This window comes from Arachis hypogaea, chromosome 18 (assembly GCF_003086295.3).
Source record: "Arachis hypogaea cultivar Tifrunner chromosome 18, arahy.Tifrunner.gnm2.J5K5, whole genome shotgun sequence".
Classification (NCBI taxonomy): Eukaryota; Viridiplantae; Streptophyta; class Magnoliopsida; order Fabales; family Fabaceae; genus Arachis; species Arachis hypogaea.
Window position 1 is genome coordinate 14,604,431 of NC_092053.1, and position 12,509 is coordinate 14,616,939.

Below are 12,509 nucleotides of genomic sequence, written 5' to 3' on the forward strand. Positions count from 1 at the left end.
AAATATATTTTACATATTTTATTCACTAATATACTTTATATATAACATAATTATTAAAATAACTTATTTATATGATTTTATCCTATATTTCTTTTATAATATAAAACATAAAAAAAACTTACTATCACATCAATACTTAACAAAACAAATTAATTAACAAAAAATCTTATAAAAATTAAGATAACTTTCTTGACAAACATTTATTTAAATTTTTCTTAATAAAAAAAACACACACACACTCTCTCTATATACATATATATCACTAAACAGTGACGGATCCAAAAAATTTTGATAGTGGGGCGAAATATATATAACATGATAATAATTTTTATAATAAAAATATTACGTTTATATAAAAAATTAGCTATCAAATTATCTATTATAAATTTATGTATAAATACATATATTATTTAACTTATTTTTAATATGTATTTTATATTTTAAAATTTGTATTTTAAGATTTATTCTGTACAAGTGATTATTTTATATATATGTAGCATAATTGTTATTATAATTATATTTTGTTATTGTAAAATATGATTAGATTTCAAAATATCTAATTACAAATTAAAATACTAAAATAGTAATTTAAATAATAACATATAATTTAAAATTTAATTTTTTTAAATTTCATATTTTTAACCTTGACAATATAATCAAAATGTCCTTTTTTGTATATGTTATTTAAAACTCAACTTTCATAGAATTAGCTCTTGCTGATATTCATAATTAAAAAAGTTCATTCAATTAGTGTAGTTATTATGAAATAACTAAAACTAATTTTAAAAGAAGAAACACAAATGAATAGACAATATTCTTTCGAGTCGATATCTAAGAAAGAACACTAATCTTATTTAAATTTGAAAATTGATCATTATAATGGACATCTAATATGAAGTTTTCAAATTGACTATCAAGTGTCGAAAGTTGAATAAAAATTTATTGTGGGGTCAAATTTAATAATTTAATGAGGATAAATAAATATTATTATTATATACTACTCAATAAAATTCCAAATTGTAGTGGGGGCGCTTACCTTCACAACCATAGAAGTAGATCCGTGACACTAAATATAGTCACAAAAAAAATATATCACTAAATATACGATATTTATTGATTTAATATTATTTAATTATACAAAATTTTAATTTTTGATCCCTTATTTATCAAAGACAAAGAGACATAGACAGAGGCTGATGTTTAAAAAAACTTTAAATAAAGACATTAATCTCGTCCATTAAATAGATTGTCATGTATTAAATTTTTGATATGTGACATAAATTAAAAGTGTTATCATTATTAAACACTATTGCTATATTATTAAAATTGTTACTTTGACTCTAATACCAATTTTCAAATTTGTTTAAAATTTAAATTTTCAACAAAATTTTATTAAAATATTATTTTACTTTTTATAAATTTTATGATATTATTTTTTTGCTTTCATTTATTATCATTTTAATACTTTTTCTCATTTTGCAATTTTAATCATTTTTTTACAGTTGAGTTTTTATTTACAATTTTTATAATTCTGTTAATATTTTTTCTCTGATTTTTTAAGATTTGTATTTTAATCTACTAAATTTTATTGCTAATTGTTTCATTTTTAGTCTAGTAATTCTTATTATTTTTGAATTCTTTGAATAACATTTGTTGTGAAATTAAAATTTTGAAAAAAATATTTTATATAAATATAAAAAATTCAATACCGTTTGAATTAATATTAGTTAAATCATTAATATAATTATTTTTTTCTTAGATCTTCAGTTTTATTAATAATTTATATTTTTATTATTAATCTATATTTTTTAGAATATATTTTTTAACTGTGGTCAAATAAATAATTTAAAAAAAAAGAAGTATATTTTTGCCATCTGGTGTGCTTAACCAACTCCTTGGATCCGGCCCATGCACATAAGAAATAAGAACTTGAGATTGAGAGGCTGCAAACATTTTGTTCATGCACCTTACATTGTCAACGGCAACTCATCCATCCTAATTCTTGATTTGAGCGGTTGCATGATGATAACCAACCTTTCCCACAGCAGAAGAAAGTTCGTACATTCCTCCTGTCTACACTCTTTGATATTTGAGTCCTGACTTAATTCCTTGAGCCAAGAAGACCTCTTGATTTTGCCACTTGATGGAAGAGGTAAAACACAATACGAAGGGGGCTAATAATGCAGAAGAAAATAATATCTGGTCTGTGGACTCACACCTCTCAGGTAATGATCCTTTTTTAATAACTACTCTTAATGATTATTGCTATCTCTCCAACAAGAGAATTCCTCGTGAAGCAAGCCGAAATTCATAATCTTTACTGGCATGGTTATCGTTTCTCTTCTTTGCCATTGAACTTTGAACATTATGACAATCTTGTTGAATTGAATTTGCCTGGTAGCAGCATCAAAAGGCTATGGGAAGGCCGCAAGGTACTTTACTGAATTTTATTTTGGGCGGGGCTGGGCGCTAAAGAAAAATGAGAGGAACAAAATGACATGTTGGCAGGTGAATTCTATATTCACAGAATTTACTTTGCCTGATAAGAATGGATCTGAGCAACTCGAAAGAGCTTATGGAGACACCAATTTTGAATGCTGCCCAAGTCTTAAGTAATTAGATCTCACAGGATGCACAAAGCTATTGCATGTCCACCCATCAATTGGACTTCTTAAACAACTTGCTTACTTGAGTTTGCAAAATGGTAGCAGCTTGTGATGATTGTAAGTTGAGTTGCTTGAAAATTTTACACCTCTCTGGTTGCACAAAACTTACAGACACCCCAGACTTTAATTTACAGGAATGTCAAATCTTGTGTATCTTGATATTGACCACTGTACAAGTTTGATCAAGGTTCATGAATCCAGTGAGGCTCTAGCGAGGCTCAAAGTTTTGAGTTTGAGAGGCTGTTAAAATCTTGTCAAGTCACCTAGGACTCTAGGAGCTAGGAACATCAATTTAATGACATCTCTTCAAATACTTGATTTACAGGGGTGCTCAAAACTTCAGAATAAGTTTGTTAGTGAAAGGACAAATGATACATCTATGCAACCTTCTGAATCCTTGATATTTCTAGACCTTAGCCTTTGCAATCCAAGTAAAATACCTGATGCTATTGCGGATATAAAGTGTTTAGAAAGAATAAATCTACAGGAATTATTTATATGGAATTAGTAGACTCTCCAACCTGGCATATTTGAACTTGAGTAATTCCCTAGAACTTTCTTTGTTGGGTGAGGTCCCATTTGACAGTGGTTCATATCAGGAGAAAGATATTTGGATGATATAAAGTAGTTTCCAATAAAATATATATATATATATATATATATATATAAATTGTTAAAAAAAATGATATAGAGATAATATAACTAACTACTGAATACAATTAGTCAATTAGACTAAATAAAAAATTATAAATGACATAATATATATACAGTGAAAATTAACATTCAATTTTTTAATTTTATTTTTTATAATATGCGATAATACTATATATTTTCAATATATTACAACTAAATGATATTAAAAATATAAATTATTGAAAAAAATAATATATGAATGATATAACTAAAGAATATAACTAGACAAAAAATAAAATAAAAAACTAAAATAAATTTATAAAGTACATGATATATAGGTAAAATTAACATTCAGTTTTTTTATTTTATTTTTCATAACTCACGATAATATCATGTATTTTCAATAATATTACAACTAAATGATATTAAAAAATATATAAATTGTTGAAAGAAAAAAAATTATACATGAATGATATAACTAATGAATACAATTAGACTAAAAATTAAAAAAAATAAAAAATTGTAAAAGTCTAGTATTATAGGAATTTATCACCTAATACACATGTTTAGCAAACTAAAAAAAGAGTTGTGATTATCAACTAAATTCTTTAAATATTTGTGCAAAATATTAATAAGAATGGAGAAAAAAAAGAATAAGAGACATGAGATTATGTGAAAAAAGGAGATAAAGAAGAGGAGTGAAGTGAATATTGATTTATATAGTAAACATAAGAAGAATTGAGTAGTAAAAAAGAAGATGAATTATGTTTTATTACTCAATTTATACCTATTAAAGAGAAATAATATTAATATTGAAACCATATAGTATTCTATATAAAAGTAAAGAGTGTAAACCTCGTTAAATTAGTAGATAATTAGTCAATAAATTAGTTTTTAATAAGAAAGATTAGAAATGTGAATATTATATCAAATTAGGATAGAGCTCATCGAAACAAAAATTTTAAAACTAATTTCCAAAAAAACAGTCCAAGATTGGACCGAGCGGGTCGAATCGGTTGAACTGGGCCCAAACCGGACCGTGGGCCCAACCGGCCCAACCTTTTAAAATAAACCCCACGTCCTTCTCTTCTTCGTTTTCAGCAGAACGCTGAAGGCTTGCGTGCAGGGAGAAGAAAAAAAGGGTCTGAACCCTCGCTCCCAAGTTCAAAGCGCCGTAACTTCCTGATCCGAGTTCTGATCGGCGCACCGTTTGCGGCCACGCATTCACCGCGTCGATCTCTACATTTCTACCGGAATAATTTCATTGGTAACTTGTTTAATCACTCTCAGACTCCTCTACCACCAAATTTTTAAAAACTGAATAGGAATGTTGAATTTCTTTGATTTCTGATGTTTTAGGATCCAATTAGCTTTGAGGAAAACGTTCACTCTTGCTTATGTGAAACTTGGGTAAGGTGAGGATACTATAATTCTATTTTAATTTCATTGAATTTGAGTTTTGAGTATTAAATTGGATACATATGTGTTATGAATATGCATTAGGTTGTGAATAAATAATTGGAGTTTGAAATTGTGGATGTTGGAATTTTTTATGGAGGCTGGGCATTAGTATTTTGTTAGGCTTTAGAGCTATGTTTGTTGTGAGTGAATTTTTTTATTGCTACGTGAGAATCGGTCAAGGTATGGTTTAGGTTTCTTGCATTTAATATATAATATTCTGTGAAAACTTAGGTTAGATGACCTTAGAATAAGTTGAAACGCGTGAAAATGTATAATGTTTAGTATTCTTAACATTCTGGTGGAAGATAGATAGGAGATGGTAATTGTGAAAGTATGGACAATAATATGATAATTATTGAGTTGATGATGATGTGTATATGTTTACATTGATTAAATGTATAAAGAGATTGTTAAGATGTGGAATTGAGCTATGTTGTTGTGTGATGGATGATAAGAAATGGTAAGAGATTATGTGGCTGGGGTGTAGCATGTAATAGGGTTGATTCCAAGTGTAAAATGGTTGATTTGTGATTGAAAGAAAACAATGAAATGGAGGTTAAGGAGTTTTGCAAAATTTGGTTTTTGGTTGAACTTCGGTGAGGTATAATTTAGTTTTTGGACCCTCAATTTGCTTCCAACTTGTTTTAAAATGAAAATTGAAATTATGAAGTTTATGCTGTTCAAAAAACGGGTGAAAAATATTTTAAATCGAAAAAGTTATGGGTGTTGGAAGATTGGAACTCAAAACTGATTTTTGTTTCAATACTGCAGCTTTGCTACTAAATCTCTTTGTTTTAAAGAACGTACGCCCACGCGTACGCGTGGCATGGAATTTTGGCAATGCGTACGCGACTGGTCCCATGCGCACGCGTAAGGGTTAGCAAGCATGTCCACGCGTACGCGTGACCCACGCGCACGCGTGACCCACGCGCACACGAGCTGCAGTTTCATACTTCCACGCGCACGCGTGAGCCACGCGTACACGTGGTTCTTGTTCCAACAAACATGATTTTAAAGTTTTAAAACCTCATTTCAAACCTCTAAATCTCTGTTTCCTTTCCTTTAGTCATAAATAGTGGTATTAAACCTGACAATCAGATGAAGCTAGGAAATGGGGATAACTTGGCGGTGAAGTAAAGCTAAAAAGGAAAGTGATGAATTGATTACGAAATGTTACGGATGATTATGTATGATACTTGACTTGAATGATTAAATGATCTAAGATACGAGATTCCCTGGATAAAGTACCGTGGCTTGCCACTACGTGTACCAGGTTGAAAACTCAATACTCTGTTGACCCTACGACATAAGGGTGACCGGACACTTATAAATTCCCGGGAATGTTAACCCCCATTGAGAAATATTGATTATTTGAGAAAAAGCTATGCATAGACTCTTGGGGATGCACGTCGAGGGACAGTCTAAGGTTTTCAGACTTGTCGGGTTGGCTGGATAACCGACAGATGAGTCTCATTAGTCATAGGACAGGCATGCATCATGTGCATACTACTTGAATTACTTGTTTGTGCATTAACTGGGTGTGCCTAAGTGTACTTGTCATGCTAAATGTATATTTGTTACCTGCAGTATTTGTAACCTTCTTTTGCTTGTCTTTATCTGTTTATTTGTCTGTGAAATGCTGACAGAGATGGAGGTATGGAGGAATGACAGTACGGGACTTAGGTTTTAAGGTTAAGTTAAGTTTAGATACTCTTAGAAAATCATCTTTTATGCCTTTTCTTTAATACTTTAAGCTCTATAATCTGAGTGTCGGCGTTCTAGGATTGCCTCTGACATTTCCAGGACCTTATATATTATGTGTGTGGCACCTTTACCATACTGAGAACCTCTGGTTCTCATCCCATACTATGTTGTTATTTTTCAGATGCAGGTCGAGAGGCATTTCGTTAGACGTCGGACTCCTGAAGCGAAGTGGTTATTGGGTTATTTTGTTGTACAGTGATATATATATATATATATATATATATATATATATATATAACTTTCTCTCCGCATAACTTGCTCTTTTGATCCTCTTAGAGGTTTATGAAGAGACAAAATTTTGTTTATGTACATTTGGGTTTTGAATATATATATATATATGTAAATATTCTCCGGTCAGCCTTGACTTCGCGGGTTGAGTTAAGAGCTTGTTATTTTGTATCTTTGGCTCTCTACTCCTACTTTTATTATCTTATGTTTAATAATTATAGTTTTCTTCATACGCAAGTTATTCCGTTTCCGTAGCGTTGCGCTTTTCGTTTCATGATTTTGTTTTACCCATTTTCCAATACTCCTAGTTTATTATATTCTTTCTAATTTTATATGTATGTATTTTAATTTTAGAAGTCGTAGCACCTCGTCATCTCTGTTTTACATCCTAGGTGTAAAACTCTGTGGTAAGGTGTTACAAAGAGTAAAATAATATGAAAAGTATAAAATAACTTAAAAATATAAATGTCATAATAAATGAGAAGGAAAATGAAGAAGAATTTAAGTTATAATTCTATATAGTAAACATAAGAAGGAGAGAGTATAAAAGAAAATGATGAATTATGTTTATACCTATTAAAAAGAAATAATATTAACATTGAAGGCACATAGTATTTTATATACAAATAAAGAGTAAGAAAATATAAAAATTATAAAATAACTTAAAAAAAATAAAATATTACAAGAGTAAGGGAAAAAAAATTTAGTTATAATAATGAGACATATGAAAAGTAATAAAAACAAAAGAATTAAAAAATGATTCAATTAAAAACAAAAAATTAAAAAATAATTTAATTAAATAGCAAAATATTTAATGAAACTTTTAAAGAGAGTTCCATCTCATGAAGCTGCCTAAATTATTTACAACATGGTCCCAACTTACTATGGTATATTTGCGTATAAGTAAGAAGGTGATTTATATTTGTAAAACAAACTCACACCATCTAAGTACATATTCACTAATGATTTGGTTCCGTACTAGTAGCATTAGTAAGTATAATTGCTTCCACAAAATATTCAATATTCACTATCAATATGAAATAATATAGACAAATGCCAAAGTTTTCACAAACTATAGAATACTAAGAATTAAGTTTTACCAAAAAATTTAGTGAACAATCTAAACAAATAATAATTTATAATTTTTTAAAATTTTTAGTGATCACATCTAAATAAATAATTAATTTAATAATATTAAAAATTAAATACTTAACAACTTAAAAAAAACGTATTAAAATTTAAAAGTAATAACTTAATTAAATAATAAATTATAATTTATAAATAAAATTTTAAAAAATAAATAATTAGTTTAATAATATTAAAAATTAAATACCTAAATAAATTCTCAAACTTAATGTATGAATGGCACGTTAACATAAGAATTCTCTATTTATATTATTATTATTATTACTACTATTACTAATTTACTATTATTACTATTACTATTATTATAAAAATAAAGATAATAATAAATATATAGATAATTGTAATAACAAAGTTTGAACAGAATTTTGTCAAGCATAATAAAATTAATGATGCAATTTTTTATGTGCAAAATACAGAGGACTTGTTTCATTCACATTTTATCATCAGATTGCCTACCAGTATGCAGAATTATTCTTCAAAAATTTAATATCGCTGTTGTTTGGTTATGTTATTTCATAAAATACTTTATTGGGTAGATTGTATGCTACATGACTTTTCTTATTAGTTAACTCGTCTTTCAAAGTCAGGACTTTGAATTTCATATTTGAGTAATTTGACCATAAGAAATTAACTCACCTTATCCTATTTGCAAAATAAGATGACAGACAACAATGGTATTGAGGCAATAAAAATATTCACTAGTATTCAGTCATCTTTTTACAATTAAATGTTGGTAAAAATCGATCAATGGTTTCGAATTATTTTAAAATAGAAAATACTATTTAAAAAAAAGTTAAATCCAAATATTGTTATAGTATAATACAATAGAAAAATAGAATTAGTTCAATAAGTAGTCATTTGAAAAAAATGTAAGTAAATTTTTTTTTTTAATTCAAGCAAAAGAAGAAAAATAATAATCACATCAGAGGATAGATAAATGTGGTATTTCAAATTCAGCTAATGCTGTCAAATTTGTCCGAGAGAAAGCTCGAAAGCCATTTGTGAAAATGTTGTTGGGAAGAGTTATTATATTTAGCTTTATTGAAAGTCCAAAATTTTGATTATGCATGCCAAAGCAAGATCCAAAATTGTTTCATACACTACATTACCACCTGTCCATGAAGCTCTTTATGCTGAAAAAAAAAAGTTGAAGTTACAATGCAAGATTTTCTCTCAGACAAATTATGATAGAACATGTTTAATAATAGACACTTATATTTCAATTTAAAATTTTACCTGTGAGTTTAACAACACATTTTATAAATTTGGATTGAAAATTACGTAAAAAAATATTTAATTTTTGTCAAGTGACAAACCATTTAAGAAAAATCATGGGAGTGACAATTAAATCTTATTTAAATAATTAAAATTTGATTCGAGTATTTAGTGTGACAGTTGATAATGCATCATCTAATGATATTGATGATGTTGCAATTAAGTTTTTGGAATAACATTATTTTAAATGGTGAATTTATTCACATGAAGTTCTGTGCACATATTCTAAACTTAATTGTAAAAGAAAAGGTCGAAAGAGGTTGATAAATTATTTTTGAAGATTTGTAGTGCCGTAAAATATGTTAGATCTTTTCCATCTAGAACCATTAGATTTCAAGAATGTGTTGAATTGAAAAAAATCCAGTATAAAGACTTGCCTTGCATGGATATTGAGACTAGGTAAAATTCTACCTTTCAAATGTTAGAGATAACTTTGAAGCATCACAAAGCATTTCAATTACTTGCATTGAAATACAACACATATATATATATATATATGAGAGTTGAGTGGAGAAAAAGCTAGAGGTGTGCATTCTGATTTAGATTTGGATTATGCTGAATCCATTGTATCATTTTTGCGAGTGTTTAGTGATGTCATTTTACGTATTTTGATACCTTATAGGTTGGCAGTGATATATATATGGAAGAAGTGTTTACAATTGGACGATATATTCATTATTCTTGTGATCATTCTATTGATTTGAATACTTTATCAATGACAAAAAAAATAAGGGTTAAGTATGAAAAGTATTCGGATAATCCTGATCTGGTGAATATGTTGTTATTGGTTTCTGTCATACTTAACTCAATGCAGAAGATTGAGTATGTCAATTATTTTTTGAATTATTTATTTGGAGAAGAAAGAGAGGTTGAATTGAGGTCAAAGTTGTCCAAGTGTTTAAAGTTACTCTATCAGCACTACCAAAAATCTGAGGAAGCAAGTGAAGCTGATAGACAAGATGTTCAAGCCAATAATATTAATACCAATGTTTATGGTATGGATTTTTTTTTTTTCTGCAAGCAACTATAATAAAACAAAAACTTGATAGATATTTACAAAAATATACTGAGCCGTACTCCCACAAGTTCGATATCTTAAATTGGTGTAAGGTCAACCTAATTTCTAATTCTTGAAAATATGACTCATAAGGTATTGGTTATACATGTTTTTATAGTGGCTTCAGAGTTTGTATTTAGTACTGAAGTAAGAGTCCTTGATCCATATTGTAGTTTCTTAACACCGAAAATGATAGAGCCTTAGTGTGTAGGAGATGAGATTTAGGGTTTAGAGTTAAGGAATATCTTTTCTTGACTTTAGATACACAACTAGAAAATGGCTTAATATAGACAGATTTACAGACAGATTTGGTCTATATTACAGATGAATTCTTGGTTACCGACGAAATTACCGACGGATTTTGTCCCTCTGTAAAAGTTTCGTCAGAAATTATTTACCGACGAATTTTTATCAGTTACCGACAGATTTTCCCTCTGTAAATTCTCCATCCATTTCTCGAAGCCGACGAACTTTTCGACGGATTTCCCGTCTGTAATCGGATTTTCTGACAGATTTTTGTCTGTAAATTACAGACGGATTTTTTGACAGATTTTCCGTCTGTAATTTGAACCTTGGAAAATCATCTCACACTCTGATTACAGACAGAAAATCCGTCTGTAAATCCGTCAGTAAGCTAAAATAGAATTTTTTTTATTTTTCCAATTACAAAATAAACTTGTTTTCATACAAAATAAATATAAATTTAATACAAATTTTTACCTAATTTGTATTCGAATATTTATAATATTACAAAAAATAAATAAATTCATCGTATTATAAAACTAAAAGAAAATTATTATAAACAAGCAAGTAAATATAATTCAAAACATAAACAAAGTGTATTATCAACTATAATCCTTAGTGTATTGTTCAATCGTACTAAATTTTACACAATTTTACATATATTACAGAAAGATTAACTGAATTTTTTCTCAAAAAATGGACATGAATCAACATCCATCAGCCATATGTGCATGAATTCTTCTGAACCTGATAGGTTTGATTCAGAAGAGTTGATCACCAAAGGGAAAATAATTTCCTTATGGTGCTTTGTTCTTACTAGTTTCCCCACCACATTCCCTCTTGAACGAATCTCAATGTCCATAGCATCCTTATTCCCATTAGATTCCTCAACAGCAATCAACGGCCGATATAGTTGGTGAATGAGACTCTCATCATATTGGGAATGCTCAACCCAAGTAATCTACAACAGTGAAAAAAAAGGGTTTATGTTGCAATCACACTTCATTGGCACATTGGTTTAGGACAAGCGAAAATATTAGTTATCATAGATTCATACTCCAACTTAATGATAAAGAAAATGTTAACACAAAAACCAAAGATAATCATAATTCAATAACCAACCTAGTGTTAGCAAATTAAGAATTGTTATCAATATGATGGTAACAAAAAGCATGTAGACTTTCAAAACTACAGTTAAAAATTGGGTAATAAAGAAAATAAGGAAATTAAAGCGGCAAAAATTTCATTGACTATAACTGAAATTGATAATATGAAAATGATAATATATGATTATGATTGTTCTACTGAATAGTTAAATGGCTTAAATGTACTCCAAATTGATGTGGTCTTTTGATTCAGCAGTGATACAGAAGTAGAACTTGAAAATTGAACATAGAAAATCTTGATTCTGGGATGTGAATATCTTCTTCTCTAATAGAATATCGTTATAGTGTCATCAAATTGCAAAACAAAGAAATAAGCAAGTTCCTTTGAATTTAATTACTTCAACATATGATGGATACTATTTGCAAATAAAAATAAAGAAAGCATATAAAGGCAAAGAAGGGGAAAAGGTTGACTTACCAACCAGTGATCCAAGAAGCAAAGGGTGCCCATGATGGACCAGCAACTTGAGGAAGCTCAATTGACGAACAGGAACGAGTGGCGAAAGCAATTGAATCTCCGCTTGCATCTGAAAAGCATTATTATTTGACCCTCCTATCAGTCATCAGTTCCAGCCAAACAGGAAAGAAACAAACATTCAGAATAGAGACATACCACTTGCAAAATATCATAAAAAATTGCACCATAAAACAAAATAGATTCAATTACTCCTCTATGCAAATTGCACCATAAAATAAAATACCGTAATATTTTCTTGAACGGCATTGATGAAGTCGTGTCAGTGAGAGAGCGAGTGTGTAAGAGAGAAGTGAATTTTGAGAGCACCATACAAAAGTTCCATATTGCGAAAGATAGAAAATTCGAGGCTTTGATAACATTAACTGCTAAGACTAAGAAATTTGGACATCATT

General features: G+C 28.7%; 1 long non-coding RNA gene across 1 annotated transcript; it reads right to left on the reverse strand.

The window, feature by feature from the left end:
- Nucleotides 1–11,047: 11,047 nt before the first annotated feature.
- On the reverse strand, nt 11,048–12,270 carry LOC140181634 (uncharacterized). The gene is made up of 2 exons (XR_011876618.1): nt 12,058–12,270; nt 11,048–11,434 (listed from the first exon to the last, which is right to left on the reverse strand). It is a non-coding gene; the product is annotated as an uncharacterized lncRNA (long non-coding RNA).
- Nucleotides 12,271–12,509: the final 239 nt, after the last annotated feature.